The 18,849-nt window shown below is 41.0% G+C and overlaps 2 protein-coding genes across 2 annotated transcripts in view; both read left to right on the forward strand.

Annotated features, from left to right (window-relative positions):
- The window catches only part of LOC126567447 (RNA cytidine acetyltransferase), a 617,063-nt gene that overhangs the window by 245,474 nt on the left and 352,740 nt on the right, over positions 1-18,849 (forward strand). The window lies entirely within an intron of this gene.
- Positions 4,890-18,849, forward strand: part of LOC126568770 (copper-transporting ATPase 1) — a 342,507-nt gene continuing 328,547 nt past the window's right edge. Inside the window, exon 1 of the mRNA XM_050225385.1 lies at positions 4,890-4,894. The gene's annotated coding sequence lies outside the window, so the exon portion shown is untranslated. The remainder of the gene's footprint in view (positions 4,895-18,849) is intronic.

The raw sequence follows: 18,849 nt of genomic DNA on the forward strand, positions 1-18,849 counted from the left end.
GAACCACAATCGATAGCAAAAATAAAAAAACAGCAATCGCTAACTAGAAAGAGTCAGTGAGGAAAGCAAACGGTGCGAACCCATTGTCAATGAACAAAAATTTGTTAAACTGCGCTATAAATATTAAGTCCAAAATAAACTACTACTACTACTACTACATCAGCGCCTCTAGCGCCAAGCTGAATAGGATACAGGCGAGCCCATCTCCCTGACGCAAGGCCTTTGGTGGGAGCAATGTTTGATTTAATTTGCTTCCTCCCAACCGATTTCGTTCCTCCGTCAACATTTGCCCTGTTTTTGTGAACACCCTTTCGCATGGGACAGAGATTTCTGACACACCTTATACGAGGGCTGACAATAAAGTAAGGTCTCCAACGCTGCAACTTCGCCGGATCACGCGCTAGGCGAAATCTGGCAACACCGCCGTGTTCCTTGGTTCCCTCACTACCACTTTACTGCTGGGTGAGGCTTCCCCGACCGCTCAGTCTGGGCTGAGCAGCCGTCAACGATGGAGGTACCCCTCGCGTCAGCGTCCAAGTGCGAATTGCGTTCTGTAATAAGTTTTTTGGGTGCGTAAAAGGTGACACCAATTGAAATCCTTCGTCAACTAGTTGAAGTTTACGGGGAAAAGTGTATGGACATAAAAAACGTGCGTAAGTGGAGCCGCGAGTTCAATTCCGGGCGCACTAATGTTCACGACGAGGAGAGAAGTGGCCGACAGCCAACGTTACCCTTGACCTGCTCAAGAAATTTGGTTGGGACATCATCGATCACCCTCCCTATAGTCCCGACGTGGCCCCAAGTGACTACCACATGTTCTCCGCCCTGAAAAAACATCTCGGAGGGAAGAAGTTTGAAAGTGACGCGGAGGTTCAGAAAGAGGTAAACACCTGGCTGCGCGAGGCGGACGGAGAGTGGTATTCTGCCGGCATAGACAAGTTCATCGTGCGGATGCGCAAGGTGTTGGAAAAAAATGGCGATTATGTAGAAAAGTAGCCAAGACCTTGGCCTTTCCAACGGTGTATCGCTTTTTGTAAATAAATGTCATTTTCTATGAAAAAAAAAATTGGAGACCTTACTTTATTGTCAGCCCTCGTACTATTCGACACCAATTCAACAATAGGGTCCTTTTATGACATTTTAAACATTGATGTAGACTTTGATAATGAAACAAAAAACAGAACTCAAATCAACGAAACGGGTTTATTACCAACAAATAAACAAATTTTTTGGTACAGAACAAATACTTTTTCGTTTGGGGTAATGCGGAATTAATCCGCTATCGACAGCGACTTCGATTTCGATTTTGATGTACTCCAGAGTAGTCTTGATTAATCTGACTCTTGGAAAAATGTGGATTTACCCATCACTAAACGAAATAAGGATAATCAGCCTTCGCAGCCACAACATTACCTTGAATAGCACGCTGTTACCTTCCGAATCTTTCAAGAGAATCATCTTCCCAAAAGGTTTCAATTATTCCCCAAGGAATATTAATCAAACGTGAAGAGGTCCATTTGGGTCTTGCTGGATTCTTTATGTTTGTATTTGTTTATCTCACTTTTGTTTCACAATACGAATGATTTTTTTACAACTTTTTTGTACTCTGCCACTCTGGAAATAAAGCAGAAGCAGAAGAGAATAATAATTTCCCTCATGAATGGTACATGGGACGATGAAAACTAACCTCAGCAGTGGATTTAACGAGAATCAAGGATTTGAATTATCATTTCGTTTTGGTGAAGCATTTATTCTTTTCTTTACCTCTTGGTTGCTCAACTTTAAACGAGAATTTGTTTTTTTTATTATTATTTCGCCTTTCAGCATTACAGGAATTTGACATAATAAAATCAACAAAATGGCGCATTAAATTACACTAAAAACTGCTAATTTAGAGCACCTTTTCGCTACGCAGTTTACCAGCTCAGATCAATTAGCTTCGGACACCGTACAGCACCGTGCGTTTGTTCTCGGTTTTCCAACTATTGTCCGCACTGTTTTCAATGGAATTGACATCACAACCAAGAAGCGTACCCTGCGAAGATGTGTATTTTGTTTCCTTCTTGTCCACCCACCAATCGAACAATAAGCGTCGTACCAAGCTTACTGCAGCAAACTATTGCTTTGCATTGCGTTCTGCTTGTCTTTATCCACTTTTCACTCGCAATAAGTACGTGACAATAGGTAGAGCAGCATGACGTCAGCACCATCGGTCCTGTGATCGGAGGGTGGAGCCTGCAGGATCTAAACCACACCCGATCGTTGTCCATCATTTTCAGGTTGACGTCTAGCGCTCTTCTGCCGATTGTTTCGGATCCACCTTTGCACAACGAGTGGTTTTAGTAGCATTGCATTTTAGTTTTTCTTCCCCAAGTTTTCGTGGGAAATCTGACTTTACTTTTTTTTCACTTAAATATTACAAACCGTTAGACTTTAAAAAATATTTTCTATTTATGAGAAAACATTTTACGTTAAAATTGAGAGCAATATTGAACCCATCTCCGGTACTATACACTTTACACCACTGTGCTTGCGTTCGTATGCCATTTTGAATTAGATAGTATCGATTCGAATGCTAAAGGATAACTCTTTCATGGTGTAATGCAGGCTGACGACAGAGACACATTTTTTCTTCATGCAAAAGACCCACTTTAAGATGGTTCAAGATTATTTTTTACGGAAGCTATCGATTGAACCGACCCGCTGTGTGGATGTGTGCATGGAAGTCTATGCAACCAGCCGCCCTGCAGCGAGGTGTCTTAGCAACGTCATCCTGGCATCCTTGGATAAGCAAAAACGAAGAAGCAAGTTCGCACAAACCATGGTTGCCCTCCTCTCATGCTATCTACGTACAGATATCGAACGTACTGATCGTCTGCGTGCGAAGATTTGCGTTTTCTGCTGTCACCCGTAGTGAAGTGAGGCGACGGTTTTTACAACGCGTTTTATGCTTCTTCCTTTTTTTTTTCTTCTTTAGTTTGTCAACACGGGTTCTGCAAAAACCGTTTCACCGATAAGACAATTCCACTCACCACGCAGACAGGACCGCAATCCACACTGTGGTAGTGTGGGATAGAGCTTTCTTCGTACGATACATACATAAACTGTTGCATAGATTCTGTGCACATGACGGTAGCGTGTCGCCCGGGTACGGGTGCATGTGTATTCCGTGCGTGTGTTTCTGTAGCTAAGTTGTCCGCTGCGATTGAAACCGATTTGTGGATGCAGTAGACGTTGTTGTGACTTTATTGGCGTACTGGAGAAAAATCTCTAAAAGGAAAACACAAATAAAGTGGTAATTTCAGAGGTAAGTGATACTACAGAGCAAAAAGTTTTATAATAATAAGACATACAAATCCTATGGATGTTACTTATGTACGGTAGTCTTGAATTATTTATGATAAATAGTTCAACTGTAGATAATATTCGGTCGAAGAGGTGACAGTGGCGGCGGTTTTACACAGCAGCTGCGGGTATCAAATCCCATCCATACCGTTCCGATGTTTTATTAGCATCTTTTTTTACTCAAATTTACTAATAATTTATAAAATAGTGAGAAGAAGCAAAAACTAATTGGGCAATACTTCAGGGAGGGCATTGTGCCAAAGAAGATCAATCAGAAGATTGCGCATTGCTATAGTAAGTAGCTCGTTAAAAATGATAATAACTCATCTAAATTTTTTTCTTCAAATTATGGAGGCGCCTGGTACTCTGTGAATTTGTAAAGCAAATCGAATTTAAAGACCCGTGCCACGGGGAAATTTCAAACCGTTGAAATCGATGCGAAACTGTCAAAAACCCTCAAAATGTTGATTGAAGCTTTTTCTCCTTGTATGAGTAGCTTGTGCATGCACCAGACTCTTAAAAAGCGATCTCAAAGCGAGAAAATTTCACGACTTCACTCAAAGCGAGAAAACACTGATGAGAAGCTGAAATTTTGATTTTGAAATCTCTCGTGACCGGTGACAAAACCCTAATGCTAAACGAGGAACTAGTATATACATATATTGATAATATTTCCAAGTTTTTCAAGAGAAATTTGAACGTTTCTTTGGTAAAGTGTATAACGATTAGTTTTTATTTTATTTAAAAACGCTCTTTTAGCTAACAATATTTGCTCTAAAAAATGACTACAGCCGATAGATTACGATGTAAAAAAACCAGATTGACAACAATTTATAAATACTTCCAAATTTTTTCTTAAACATAACTTTTTGAAACAGTTTTTCACTCAAAAATCGCTTACGTCATTTTCAAATATTTGATTATTCATCGTTAGCAGATGAATTAAAAACATGCTAAGAGTTTAAAAATATAAGCAACATCAGTTTGATTTATAATATAATAAGTTTAATGCCTTACATGAGTGCATGAGTTTAATACCACCGATCATTGTTGATTCAAAATGATAAAATATTGTAAAGTAAATTCTTCAAACTATCACAACCGAAAGCATCGAGTGAAATGGCAAAAAAAAAACCTCCATCCACCTTTTCAAATAAATAAAACCAAACGGCTAGATAATCTTAAAGCTTTCAGGCCGGATCCGGTAGCGACGATTTCCGTTGCCGTGTGCCAAGCGCTACGACCGAGATGTCTCCCGAAAGGGGGGGGGGGGGGGGGGAACAAAATTGCACTTTATTTGCCAACACTTGGCACGAACGACGTTGTTAACATTGTCCCAGAGATGGAGGCGAGACGCGGACCAACCCAAGCTGTCGTACAACGTCTTCAGCGTGTTAATATTGTGCGACGGAGGCTTGAACCGGTGGCCCTTCAATAGCGTTCCTGATACCCCGGTATCAGTTACGGACGTCGTATTTCCCGGGAAACGTGCAATAGAGTGTGTGCTTGTGGGTGAACAGTTTGTCTGTGTGACAAGTGAAACGAATGCGTTTTTATTATTATAGACATGGTTGAGATTCGTTGCAGGTTAGTATTTAGGTAAACACGCTTCGCTACCGGCTGAACCTGGAGCAAACTTGTGTAAAAATTGATTAGTCCAACAGTATGAATCGATACAAAGCTTTTTAATTTTAGGTTTTTTACTGTTTAACCCCTGTTTGTGAAAGTTTGTGTAGGGTAAGTGAACCAATAATGGACGTGTTTGTACAACGTTTTCTCAAAAACAACGTTTGTGACAAAAATGTTAAACCAAAATTAACAAACAAACGATTGTTTAGTCAACACATATTTTCTACGTGTTTTCTCGTTTACATTTTGTAATTTGAACAAGTATCACGAAAGTTATAGCCATTTTCCTAAACCCCTCCGATGTACCAATTGTTGTGCTAGTCAAATATCACATTTAGAATCAATTTCTCTCGAAAAATTTAACTTAAACCAAAAGAATAATTCTTTTTAGGAATTATCATATACTAATATCTACCAAAATTAATAAAAAAACACATTTTTCACCGATTTTAAAATCATGGTTTTGAGCTACAAATTTTGGTTCGATTTGATACAAAATGACAGCAATGTGTGCAGTCAGTTAAGAATGCTGGCAATTTTCTTTTTTTTTAAATCGTCAGTTGGTGTTTAATTCAGTCATAAAATACAATAGCCATGGAAGGTGTAAGTTATATTAAAATAAAATATGCAATTTGCATGTACATCATAAATAGAGAATTATTTTTTTAAATTTTAGTGCATAACATATACTAAATTAAAATCTTTTGTCTTGGCTTGACAAATTAAGCTTTGACATTTAATATGACAGCTCATGCTGCCAGCATAAACGAATTTTTAAAATCATTCTTCAGTGATTGTGTGCTCTAGTTTTAATAAAAATTTAAACAAAAAAAAGTCGTTTCTTAACAAACCGGTAAGGAATGGATGACTTTTTGACAGCAAGAATGAAAATCGTGATTTTTCGTAATTTAGGCTTCCAAAATTCATGAAATTAATGGAAATATTAGCATACATGATAGATTATGTTAGTAAATTAATTTGGGGCAGCAAATCGCTAAGGTTTTGTTATATTTTCCAATTTTTCCGATGATAGCATAACAATTGGTTCACTTACCCTATAACATATGATGAATAAAGCTTGTGTTAACGCCAATGCCGAATTGTAAATGAGAAGGCTGGATAGAACAGTTGATGTTTGTTCATGAAAACTCGATTCAATCAATCATCCATACAGCATCACATTGGTAGCAATAAATCAAAAGAGCAATCTATTCTTGATTTGCAGTCATTCATTGTTAGAGTAGTGTTTGTTCGTGATCTATTGTTTGAACTGCATGCAATCATAGCCCCAGATTGTTTGATGCTTCCAATCTTGCTACGCTGAGACATACAATAACGTGCTAAAATTCCACGCGTTTGTTACAACAAAAGACGGTTCCGTGCTCATCTTGATTATGTTTGATCTGATTATACGAATGAGATAAGCAAGCATCATTTAAAAACCCGAGGGCCAGTTCCGTTACATTTAATGAATTTGTTTAACAGAATAAAAACAACCCAAAATGACTTAATTTTTCCGTGCAGTGTTTAAAATCCAAACATTTCATCTGTTTTTGAAAACAACACTGCCGTTCGCGGTGTAAACAGGTGGTGTTTGCGTTGCTTGCGTGTAACTGTTGAGCTGCTCGCGGGATTTCCTCACACAAATTCTCAAGCAGCTCGCGAACAAGCACGGTACTTTATCAATTGGTACACATACCCGCCAGATTCAACAACATTGGCTTACCACAGCTCTCATTCTTTATTCACTTTGTTTAGAGACAAACGTAGTCTTGGATTGCGCGACGCGCGTTATCAACACATCTTTACCAAATTCAAACACCACGAATGTGAAGCACTCTGCCCATGTGTGCGGGACATCTTTTACCACCGGTGGGGTTTGAAAATATTTCACCATCGCTCGCTGAGCTGTAGGTAGCAAGTCGCCGTACTCTACCAGCTCGAGTAAGCTGACGTGTCGCTTGCATGAATTAATGATAATTAGTTTTGCATTTAGTAACGGAAGACATCCAGCCCGGAAGCGTGGGTGAGCCAATGTATAAACAATTTATGTCGCTTTGTGCTGTCGTTTCGGTGGTGCCATAAGCAACGCGCTTCACGACATTTGCAACGCACAGCAACACTTGAGAATTATTCCGCTTGTACGCATTTCACGTCGACGTCATGTCTCGGTGTAATGGCTATGCGGCAATTGCTCGTCTAAAACTAGCTACTATTTCGGTGCTTGATATGATGTAACGCTTTTCTGGTCGTGTTTATTGCAAAGCATTGTGACAAATGTTTGCACATCTTGCTTGCTATATATTCTGGTTTATATTGAAGTTAATAAATTAAAAATAATTTTGGTAGTTTAAAATACGTTTTTGGTATTCTTGTATTATTTATCCAGGTCTAGCTCTGGAGCATGCGTTCTTCTCGGATAGTGCTGCTGATGGCTTCCTCCACCATATGCCAGTGGTCATTGAGGGGTATTGCAACGGTGGTGGTGTTCTCTGGCAGCTTTTACGAAGTCCCTCGCCACATCAACTTGCCTCAGCCGATTTGTGTTGAGTCTTGGGGCGCAGTTTACTAGCCACCCACAGCTTCTGGCACCGATCGTAACTTCAGACAACAAATAATCAGCGAAATCTGAAGGCTCATTATTCAAGGGAATCGTGCCTCTGAAGGACTCCATAAACTCCTGCGATCCAGAAGACTCCATCAACACACGAAATCAAGGGTAAGTCGCACCTTGATACGTCTGGTAGTTCTTTTCGTGTACGAGTCCTAGACTATGCTGTCGGAGGACGCCAATGCACTCGCCATTTTCGAACGGGGGGTGCTAAGGGCTGAGGAGGATACCCCAACAGGAAGGTGCCCTTCAGCGACCCGTACCGCACGAGGCGTAAAGGAGCACAGCGAGCTCGTTGGCTGGATCAAGTGGAGTCTAACCTGTCGGAGATCGGATGCAGCCGTGGATGGAGGACTACCATTTGAATACCAACGCCGCTGCCGTCTACACCACCGGGCCGCCTCCTTAACTTAACTTTAACCAGAAAATGGACTGAGTCGACGTTTGCTCCTCTATAGCTCCGTACGTCGATGATATCCGAGATGTACTTGCCATCGATGAGAACGTGGTCGATCTGGGAAATTGTCTGCTGTGGTGATCGCCAGGTGTAACTGAAGCGAGATGTGTGCTGGGAGAACCTGTGCGATGTGGCGGACGGTGATGTCAACACCACAGAAGTTGCAGAGTGGAAGACTGGATTTTTCTAGGAAGTAGGAGTGTGAAAGGCGGGTATGACCTATACGAAGGCGGGAAAGGACTCGTTGGATGTGGCTGGATTCGGTATCTTCCCATGAATACGTGTGAAAGGGTATTGTATGGTTCGTCAGGACCATCGTTGGCAAGTTGGTCGGCTTTCTCGTTTCCGTTGACCCGGAATCCAACAGAAAATGATTGTCGGGGATGCAGGTATGGAGTCTAGGAGCTGGATGTGTGGGTCTTTGGAGGTGCCGTGTTCCAGGGCAGCCAGAACACTGGCACTGTCGATGAAGATGACGTACGGTCGGTCAGTCTGTAATCCTTCGTGGGCGGCTAATTGAATCGCCATTGCCTCGGCGGAAAAGATGGAGGTGTGATAAGGAAGTTTAACGGCGCAGTTGTCCGTGGTGGAGTGGATCCCACAGCCGGCTGAGTCCAGATGAACGGAGCCATCTGTAAAGATATGATGGAAATGTTTGTATTTAGTCTGTATTAAGTGGGTAAAGTGGCGATGTGGCTGCGTTTTTCCGGTTCCCCAGAGATTGCTTTTCAGTTCCCAGTCTATGGCAGGTGTACGGAGATACCAGGGACGAATTCCCTGACGGGTGGATTGGATGATCGGTGGTGGTTGGTAAGTGTCTGTGGTTCTTCATTTGCTCTGGTAATGAGTGCAGTTACGTCGAGTCCTCTGTCAAGGATCCGAGCAGCAGGTGCAGGAAGGAGGCCTGAGGAGGGAGTTGACCGGACTGGTGACAAATGCACCAGTGGCATAGCGGATGGCTGTGTGGTAAATAGGTGCTACTCTCTTCTCGAAAGTTGCTCGCTCGCGTGAAACAATCTCGATACCGTAGAGTAGTTTGAGTAGGAGCCAGGCGTTGATGATGCGGTTTTGGGATATACGGGAGGCCCGAGCTTTGCTGGTTCCGAGCATCCGGAACAGCTTCAGCTGGTTGTTTGCTTCCTTCTTTACCCTGTTAGGGTGAGGAATGAAGGAACGGCAAGTGTCGAAAGTTACGCGGAGTATGTTGGCAGGCCTTGTGTTGTATTTGATCGGTCGTCGGTTTGTACAGGGAGTGAGTTTACAAATGTAGAGGAATTTACGGGAATCGCAAGCGAAACGAGAAGACGAGGCCAGGATAATATCGTCTGCGTAAAGGAATGCTTGGGTTTCTGTAGGAATAGAGCAAAACAGGGATTCCATGCTAATGAGGGAAAGGGTGGGAGAGAGAATAGCACCTTGTGGGACGCCATTCTCTAATGTGTAGTGTGTGTAGTTGGACAATTCGGTTCCTATTAATACTCTAAATGTCCGGTTCATGAGGAAGTTTTCTATGAACTTGGTTAGAAGTCCACAGCTGTAGAAGGATGGCATGACGCCATGTCCGGTCAAAGGCTTTGCTAAGGTGTATTATTGCTAGGTCTATGTGGTGTTCGTTACTTCTAACTTTATCTAGTAAATCGTCCACACCGAAACGCATGCTGGTTATTACGAGATTACGATCTTCTATCTTCTTCCTGTGTGAGTCTACGGTTTACCATCCTTTGGTTGGTGGGCACTGAAACTTCCTATCGTGGGTTTAAATGCCTCCTCCTGTCCGACCTGAGCAATGAAATCTCCGATGATAATCTTGTGCCTTTTTTGTCATCGGTGCTTCTAAGGAGCGGACGGCTTGAAGAACCTTTCGCGAAACCTCAACCTGCACATCCTTTCATTGATCGGCTACTACTCGATTGCTCGCTTTCGCATCTCACCTATGATAACGAACGCTGTACCGAGTTCATGCTATGCATTCGCCACCGCTTTGGTAGATCGAGCAATCGCAGCGATCGGGGTGCTCCGTTACTCCTTTCCTGAGCACCTCCTGAAGTGTTAATACTCCGAAGCCACCGGCCCTCACTTTGTCGGAAAGAATACGGGTACTTCCGGATGCGGTGAGAGATCTGCAGTTCCATGTCCCGATTTTTCAATCCTAGCTGATTAAAGTCCCGTAGAATGGCAGGACAAAGCTAAGATGTTTGGAGAGATATGTTACCGTTCTGCACGCCGTGGACTTATTGAGTCGAAGTAGAGTATGGAGAGCCTAAAATGTTCTTCAAGAGGGTTCGGATCCATACACGTATCAGCCAGGTTTTGCTACAACAGAACTATCTAAGACTAAACAGAACTAACTAACTAATTATGAATTTAACAATCCATAAACATATCAGGAGCTTATTAGTGTCCATCTTTTGATTTTGCTTGTTCCGGGAACTGGGAAAATATTTTTCTTAATATCAACGTTTGATCATGTACCATAGACTTACATGATTGGACAATTGCTCTCTCTCTCCCTTCTATCGTTGTTTATCGCCAAATGCACAAACAAACCCAGCACTAAACAAAACTTCTGTCGTAAACAGCTCATCAAATCGTATCGCTATAAAATATGCACGATTGATTTCGATATCATCATCATTCTGCTGTTCGAAACGTTTCGATCGAACAATCGGTAGGTGAATTGCATGCGGGAGCTACAGTGCGGTGCTAATTTTGGAATGAAATCATTTTTATACGAGCAGCAAGAGTTTTATCATCATGCTACAGGGCCCATCTGCGCTGTCGCCAAATCCTAGCGGCCTTGATTCATGATGCCGATTTTCAGTGGCACTTTCTTCATTGTTGCATAATTTTACCGCTTTCTAGCAGCATTTTTATCGCACGCCAAATTTACGATCTTCCGAGCAGTGCTTTTCTTTTTCCTGTTCCGTGCGATCGGCACGGTGGGTGGGATATGGCAGGCGGAACTAAAGGCTCTTTCACAGAATGGGCGCAAAGCTCGCCCGAACCAAGTTAATCATTTGATTACCCCCGTCGCCATGGATGGCTTTGGATGGTAAATTATGGTTACGTGAACCATTGTCGTGTGCTTTGGTGTTGCTGGAGTGTAGTGCTACAAAAGCACGAATCTTTGCTTGAATGACATCATAAGCCGTTCTGCAATGGTTGCTTTTTGTAATTGCATTTTTACAATGTAACTATTGCGGTAAAATAGATACAAAAAGTATACGTAACACGAAATATCTACCATTTTACATTGACGCTCACAATTTACATAACACTGTTTACACTATTTTTAAGCCAATGTAACTCTGGATCTCTCAGGGATTACCTTTAGCCGTGCGTTTTGTCTCTATTGCGTCCTGCCCTGGCCAGTGCAAATATGATCAATAAAATTTCCAAAGGAAACGGTAGAAAATCTGCACCCGAAAAGTGTTTGCCTGTACCATTTATCGGTGCGGTAAAATCCTGCACAACTTAACCGAGTCAGGCAATGTAAACAAAAGTTTCATCATTAAAAATACTCAAATATTCGTGGCCAGCAAACGGGCGCTTTCCACGTGCCCAGCAGCATCGAGCCGAATAAATACGTGACTATTGTTGTTCAATTAACAATGGCACTGCATGCAGCACAACCGATACCACACTGTCAGTTGCAGCGCAGCGAAAAGACCCATTCTCGAGAGTGGAACTTTTTGTTTGCTCAACACAAAAACCCGCTCGAAGCAGCCGTAAAACGTGATGCGACGGTACGCAAAAAGCCCTGTTACCGGTACCATTTCGTCACCGGAATTTCACGTTGCAATGGGTAGATTGAGGGAGCAAATTGTTCGTTGGGTAAAATTTATTCACTCAGCTGGTAATTATCTTTTGTTTACCTCCAAAATGGGTTTAAATATCATCGTATTAATTTCATCGGTTTGTGCAATTCACGGGTATGGATTTATTAAGGAGACAAGTGAGAAATGTGTGCAGTACTAATGAATATTGGTCGTTCTTCTTTTATCGGAAGGTGTAAATTAATAATCGTAGAGCTATCAACTATACACAAAGAAAAATCCAACGATTATTAACAATCTTTTGCCGCGGTTTTGCACAACATTTATCTTACGTTACCGAGCAGGTTGTGCCGAGTTACTCCGCGTAGCACCGATGCTGTACTTCATATTTCATCCTTTCTATGGTCACACACACACACACACACACACACACACACACACAGTCATCAAACCAATCCGGCCGGAGCGGTTGTTCACATAAACGGTTTACCGAATAATGTACCTGCCAGGGACTGTAAAAGGTCTTAATTAACAGGACTTAATTAACAATTGTTCCGATTCCGATTAATTGACTCATAAATTTTCATTCGTGTCACAAAATGCAACGAGCTAATAGGTAAGATCAAACAGACATATTTTAAAACCAAATTTTTGTGTTAAACATTAATAAACAGCTTTATCAACATTATTTTTCACAAATGATGAGGTTCTTAAGGCACATTAATCTTGTTTGCATTGATTAAATGTATCATTAATTAATGCCTCTATGTTGTCAGTAAATAATGGCTGCTTCAGATTATTTAAAAATAACCTCCCCTTTCGACAAACTGCATCTCGAAGAGTGCTTTTCGAACAAAAATTCATCGCTTAGCAACAGTTTAACAACAAGTTAATAGCAGTAATTGTTAAGCGTTTTTTGAGAGTGTGTGCGCTTAGGTTCATTTGAGCTTTCGCTCATTCGAAGCGTTTCTTCCACTTCCCCGATTTCTTGCTACTAGGATGTCATTTTGTTTCGTTTCAAAAATGGTTTCCAACACTTACACAACAGATAGCAATATTTACAGACTAATTATTGACATTACCTGTAAAAATGCATAAAAAGCAATGTGCGAACACAAAACACACAGCCAAACGGCCTTTCAGTTCTTCACGAACAAAAAGATACTCCCACCATCGTTCAACTTTTCGATCTCCTTTGACGCGATACGGTTGGACACAGGAACCAAAAAAAAAATGTTGCGGTCACATTCCTGCGGCAGGTCGTCGTGTAGTTCTTGAACTGACGGTAAATTTTACCGGATTTTTTCGTTGCAAATTGTACTCTCACGCACATGCACCTTACGCACCGTAACCAAACACTTGAGAACTGACGGCAAGTGATGGTGAAAAAAATAATCAAGCCTGCTTTGATGTTACGGCGAAGAACGTCAAACCAACACACCCGTTTGCTTCAGCCGTGTCGCTACACAAACGCTAACGCACACCATTACAATAAAAAAAGTTGCTTTCGAGTACTTTTTGAACAAAATTTAACGAAAAATTCATCCACAAATGAATGCTTTGTCCTGGGGATACTTTCACAGTTCATTTAAATGTATTTATTTCACGCAAAAGTCACTTACATTCTCTACCGGTGGTGAAATTACGCACACACGTACCGAGAAAAAGTTTAAAAGAGTTCATGCAGGACGCTCCACTAAAGGTACTTACAGCAGGTTTGTTTTTCATTCTTCCCGCCCATTACAGATGAAGGGGTGTTATTGATCTAGCCGGATCATGCTCCCGCTAATTAAATCGTTCGTTTAAAGAATTCTGGTTCGCGGTGCCAGCGTCCAGATGGGTGCAAAACTCCCGTCCCGTCCCCGTCCCCCATACGCTTCCCCATCCTCGTACCCAACACGTTGGGTAATGCATCGGTAGGTAATCGTGGAATTTAATTATCCGCACGTCAAAACCACGAACCCCTCACACCGACCGGTGGGCTTCTGGACAAAGGCGTAACTCATTACTCAACTCGTTTTGCGCTAGTATTTGCATTTATGAGACGACAATGAACGATGATTATGTGGGTTTTAAATTATTCCGCGACCCAGGATCGGCGGCAAAGATGTAAGAGAAGAAGAAGAAAAAAAACGTGACCAACGATCCCATCGCTCGGGTTGGGATTCAATCGGTATTAATTGCTTTCTTTCCTCCGCTTTTGCTACGCTCTCCATGCTACGGTTACCGCCGACAGGGAAAAGTGAATTTTCTCGGGATGTTTAGCTTATTAAAAGCTTCGTCCGTTGTGCTGCTGCTCCGTACGCTAGGAGCATGGGAACGGGCGCAAAATAAAGCGTTTGTCGCAAAACATCAACTCCTTCGTAAAGTCATTTGATTTTTCCACACCTTTGTAAGGGCTATTGGGTTTTAAATATAGCAAAAGTGTGTTTATGTGTAAGGTTGATAACTGCAGCTTTGTGATTTAGAAAAGAAAAATGCTTAATGATTGTTTTCTTTTATTGTTTTTCAACGGATTTACGACATTATAATAATTCGTTTCTAGTTTAACTTTTATACCTGTGATGTAGAAGATTCCTACAAAAAAAAATCTGCAACATTTTTTTGATCACTATCATAAATTTCTCTTCCGCCCGAACATTGTTTCACATGAGATTCGATCTACAACTTTCAAATTTCCAGACAAAATTTCAAAGCACACGAAAAACAATAAAAATCCACCTTCTAATGTAATGCCACTCAGAGCCATAGCAGAGTGACAAAAACATGCGAAGAAGCATTGGCAAACAAATTTTCGTTAAAGCATCAATCAATCAAAAACTGAAATCTTTCCAACAGAGGTGTTTATCGAATGCCAAAAAAACAAAAAACAAACTTAGGCAGGACGGCAAACATTCCATACCGGTGCTGAACCTTGTACGGAAAGTAATTGATTGCAGCAAGGTAAGCCGTGTTTGACGAGGGTCTTTTAATAAACGCAATCGATGTTTGGAATTGTGTCTGGCGGATGGATTCATTGGCTTTTGTAACATCGGTTTGATGTACTACCATGGCAAATGGCGTTGGAGTATTCATAGGTTTATTGGTTGAATCTTTTTTTATAATTTTAAATTTTCACAATAGATTTATTGCCATTCGTGCACATTGATTAATTTGCTGCTGAATTTGCTTCTTTTTTGACTCTACAACCTCAATAAGATACAGTGGGGTTTTGGGTAGGGGCATACCATTCCATTCCAATAAGCACACACCTACTCATAAGAAGATCCGCCTCGGTCCACGTTCCAAGCATCTGTTTAGTAATCCTATGATCTACCACAAAAAATGGTTCTGAGCAATGAGACATAATGCAAAATCCTGTTGAAGATCAAGGCTGAAAATTGTTTAAATCAATTACGAAAAAATATAACTCCTAAAATTAGAGTCCTCTTTTATTTGTCTTATTTATCAACGACTGTTCCCCGATCCTCGATTTTTTCTTCCCTTTGATTATATCAAAATATTCCTCCCTGTTTGTGGCGGCCGCAACTTCGGCTCGGCTCGGCGATGACGACCAATACGCAAGCGAACAATATTTTTGCACAACTCTTTCACAATTTTTCACAATTTATTTGGACGTTTAACGTTTGCGTGGAAATTTTATACGATGGGGAAATTCAAAAAACGAGGTATCCCTTCTTGGCCTTGGTTTAAAGAGCTCAAGCTCCTATTATAACTTTCCCGTCGAGGAGCGATGGCCGTTTCCTCACGTTCATTGCCCTTTTTCTTCTATCTTCGTAAAAACTCCTGCTTCGAATTTTCGAAAAGGTTTCGAATTATTCTTCAACCCTATAGACAAAATATAATTCGCCAACTAAGCACTTCTATGGCAAATTTGTTTTAACACTAGAACCGCCGGTCTTCTCAACCTTACTAGAACCGCTATATGGGACAATTTTATCCCATTCGTTATGTAAACATATTTTTACATGTTTATTATTACCTAAGGGTTTCTTTTGGTAAAATAAAGCATAAACATCATAATTTGGTATAATAAAACTTTGTTAGCAACTCAATCAGCAATAAAAAATCGAATTGAGGTAATCGTTTGATCGTATCAACTGCCCAACCAAGGGTATCAAGGCTAGTTTTATTTACACTAATACAAAAACTATAGAACGTTGAACGACGGTAAATGTAGGCTTAGAGCTATAAATTATTGAAACAGTCAAGTGATAAGTAGGGATTTTATGATAATAAAACAAATCTTTTGTTCTAAGCTGTTAGGTTCTATGCGGGCGTCTGTGACTCCCTTTAGAAACATTACAAAATTTTGATGTCAAATTGCCAGCTTTAAATTGCCAAAAGAAGAGGAGAAAGCTTCTAAAGCAAAAGGAACGCCTACATTAATTATTTCAAGCGTCTATAACACATCTTTAGGATTCAAAATATTACATTCCTGCATCAGAACCTGGCTCACATGAAACGCATACGTACATTTTTTACATACTGGTCTATTGCATTTGAAGCATTCGTTAGGTCTTTTGCCCTCGTGGCAAGACATTTGAACCTGGCAGCGCCGACGAGAACCTCCAGCACCTGACACAGGGAAGTTAGCGTTGGCGCTTTTATTTTCATCGTACTCTTTGGGAAGTTCTTCGCCTAACTTGAAAAGAAATTCGCGTCTAGATATATTTTGTTTTGTTAGTTCTTTTTACAAGACCCAACCATTGAATCCTGCCAAATCTAAAATATTAAAATATGAATAAACAGGTCACCTTCTACTAGCACTTTTCTCGGAGTACTTTCTACACATTTGGTTAACTACATTAACTGCGTACTTGATCGAGATGTACAAAGACACACTTAGATTTTCTATGTCCTAAGTGCACCAGGCACACTGATTGTGCGGGTATTTGGAGAGCATACACAACGAGGTGGAGGTAGGCGGAGAGCGGGCGATAGGGGCAATCAGACGCACCAGTGCTACAACTAAAATTGTGGTATAGTGTACGAAAATGATGCTAATATCGACTAGCCGATTGATGATAGCGAAAACATAATTATGTAGCAAGCAAAAGTAAAAGCACAGTAAAAGCCGTCACTCGTTGACATGAGGGATACCAGCCATCTCAACGTATTTTGCCTATGGGACAAAAATGTCCCATATGGCGGTTCTAGGTTGGAAATGATTTTTTAAAAGTACCTTATGGGATACACAATAATGTAACAAAAACAAATGGGATTCTCCTGTAACGTGCTTACCCTGTAACGTATTGGCGTTACGTTTCAGTGTATTGTTCAGCTAACAGCTGATCGTTTGTTTTTGTTTACTTCTGTGTTGTCCGGTCGACACCGTTACTTTGTAACACTGTTAGTTGGTCTGCAGTATTCTCCAAACCCTCTTTAATTCCTTTTCTTTCTGTTGTAGCAAGAATGGTCTGTTGCTGAGTCCTGATAAGTGTTGATTGATATTGTTCACTAGATCCCACGTGATTCCTTTCTCTTATGTTCCCCGGGGTACATGTGTATCTTCTGTAACGGATCTATGTGTGAGGCTTGACGAGACACTCTCCTTCAACTCCCACGTTAAGGCCGGGCTACATTGATCGTACTCCTGAGTGTAATTTTTGTGAACGCATACGCCATCTAGCGGCGGCGGGTCGAAGCTAGAGGCTGGTATAATTTATCTGTCAAAAAGCGTTTTGGGTCGAGGAGCCTATAATTTTGATCACAAACCAGTAAACAAACAGCTCGGTGAGTATGTTCGATATTTTGTCGTGTATGTTTTTTTGAAAATATGTGGTAATTTAACATACATATTGTATTTCTAGCCATGGAACAAGCAGGAAGCAGTGGACGCAATGAAAAAATAGTAAGTACAACTGTTTTTAACGAAAATTGTGTGTGTGTGTGTGTGAACTGTTGTCTGTGAATCGCCGGCTCGGCTCGGGGCCGCAATTGAGCTGAACATTTTATTGAAAAATGTAGTGTTTGTAGGTTTCACAAGTGCTTAAATAATTTGTTGTAGGGTTTGTCCATCTATTTCATCATTTAAACTACATTGCAGAGTGTGTGAAACTGGTTGTTCGTTTTGGTATTGTAGCGGTTTTTAGTATAGAGCGAGTTTTTTTATTCATGAGGAACGGCTTTGTCATATTGCTTGGTAGAACTTTTTTTTTTATAAAATTGTAAGCAAAATTTACCGGCCTATTTGTATACATTTAATATAAAAATAGCACGTGTTACGGCATACAGACAGCCTGGTCGAAAATTGATGAGACACCAAGCATGAATAATTTTGGCACTTAAATTATACCCACATCTAGCTTGCGCTGGTCGCCGCCAGATGCGCTAGTGAATATAAAAATTACGCTTGCGAGTACGATCAATGTAGCCCGGCCTTTATGTTATTAGTCTTCTTCTTCTTGATCTTCTTGGCGTAACGACCTCTAAGGTCATACCGGCCATCGAAATGGCGTTCTAGACTGCCGATACCACGTACTTGGTTAGTCAGACCTTACTACGGGGGACGGTCCGGACGGGATTTGAACCCCGGTACTGCCGTTTGAAGACCGGCGCCGCTATCGTATACTCCACCGGGCCGCCTATGTTTTTAGTACAGCTAACAAATCATAGGGTCTGATTGTTTGGCTCTATCTGGCTAGCTTTATCTGGCTTTCCCTTCCTATCCTTGTTTACTGTCGCCTTCTTGGGATTACGTCTGTTGGAAAAAGACATTTCCAAATTACAAGTGAGCTTCATTGCAGGTCTCCTGTTAAATGGACTTGATTCCTTCTCTCATATCAATTATCCTTCTTAAGTAAGTGATACAAATAAATTGATAAAATAAATAAGTAAATAAATAAATCTTTATCTTGGTTTAACGACCTTCTAGGTAACGCCGGCCATCTGATGGCATACTAGACTTACTAATGTCACGTAGTTGGATAGTCAATCCTCACTAGGATTTGATGCTCCGGTCTTGCCGTGTACTGGGATAAATAGGAATAAAAGTCTATGGCCTCGCTGAGATTGAATGAAGAAGGTTA

Source organism: Anopheles maculipalpis, chromosome 2RL (assembly GCF_943734695.1).
Source record: "Anopheles maculipalpis chromosome 2RL, idAnoMacuDA_375_x, whole genome shotgun sequence".
Lineage (NCBI taxonomy): Eukaryota > Metazoa > Arthropoda > Insecta > Diptera > Culicidae > Anopheles > Anopheles maculipalpis.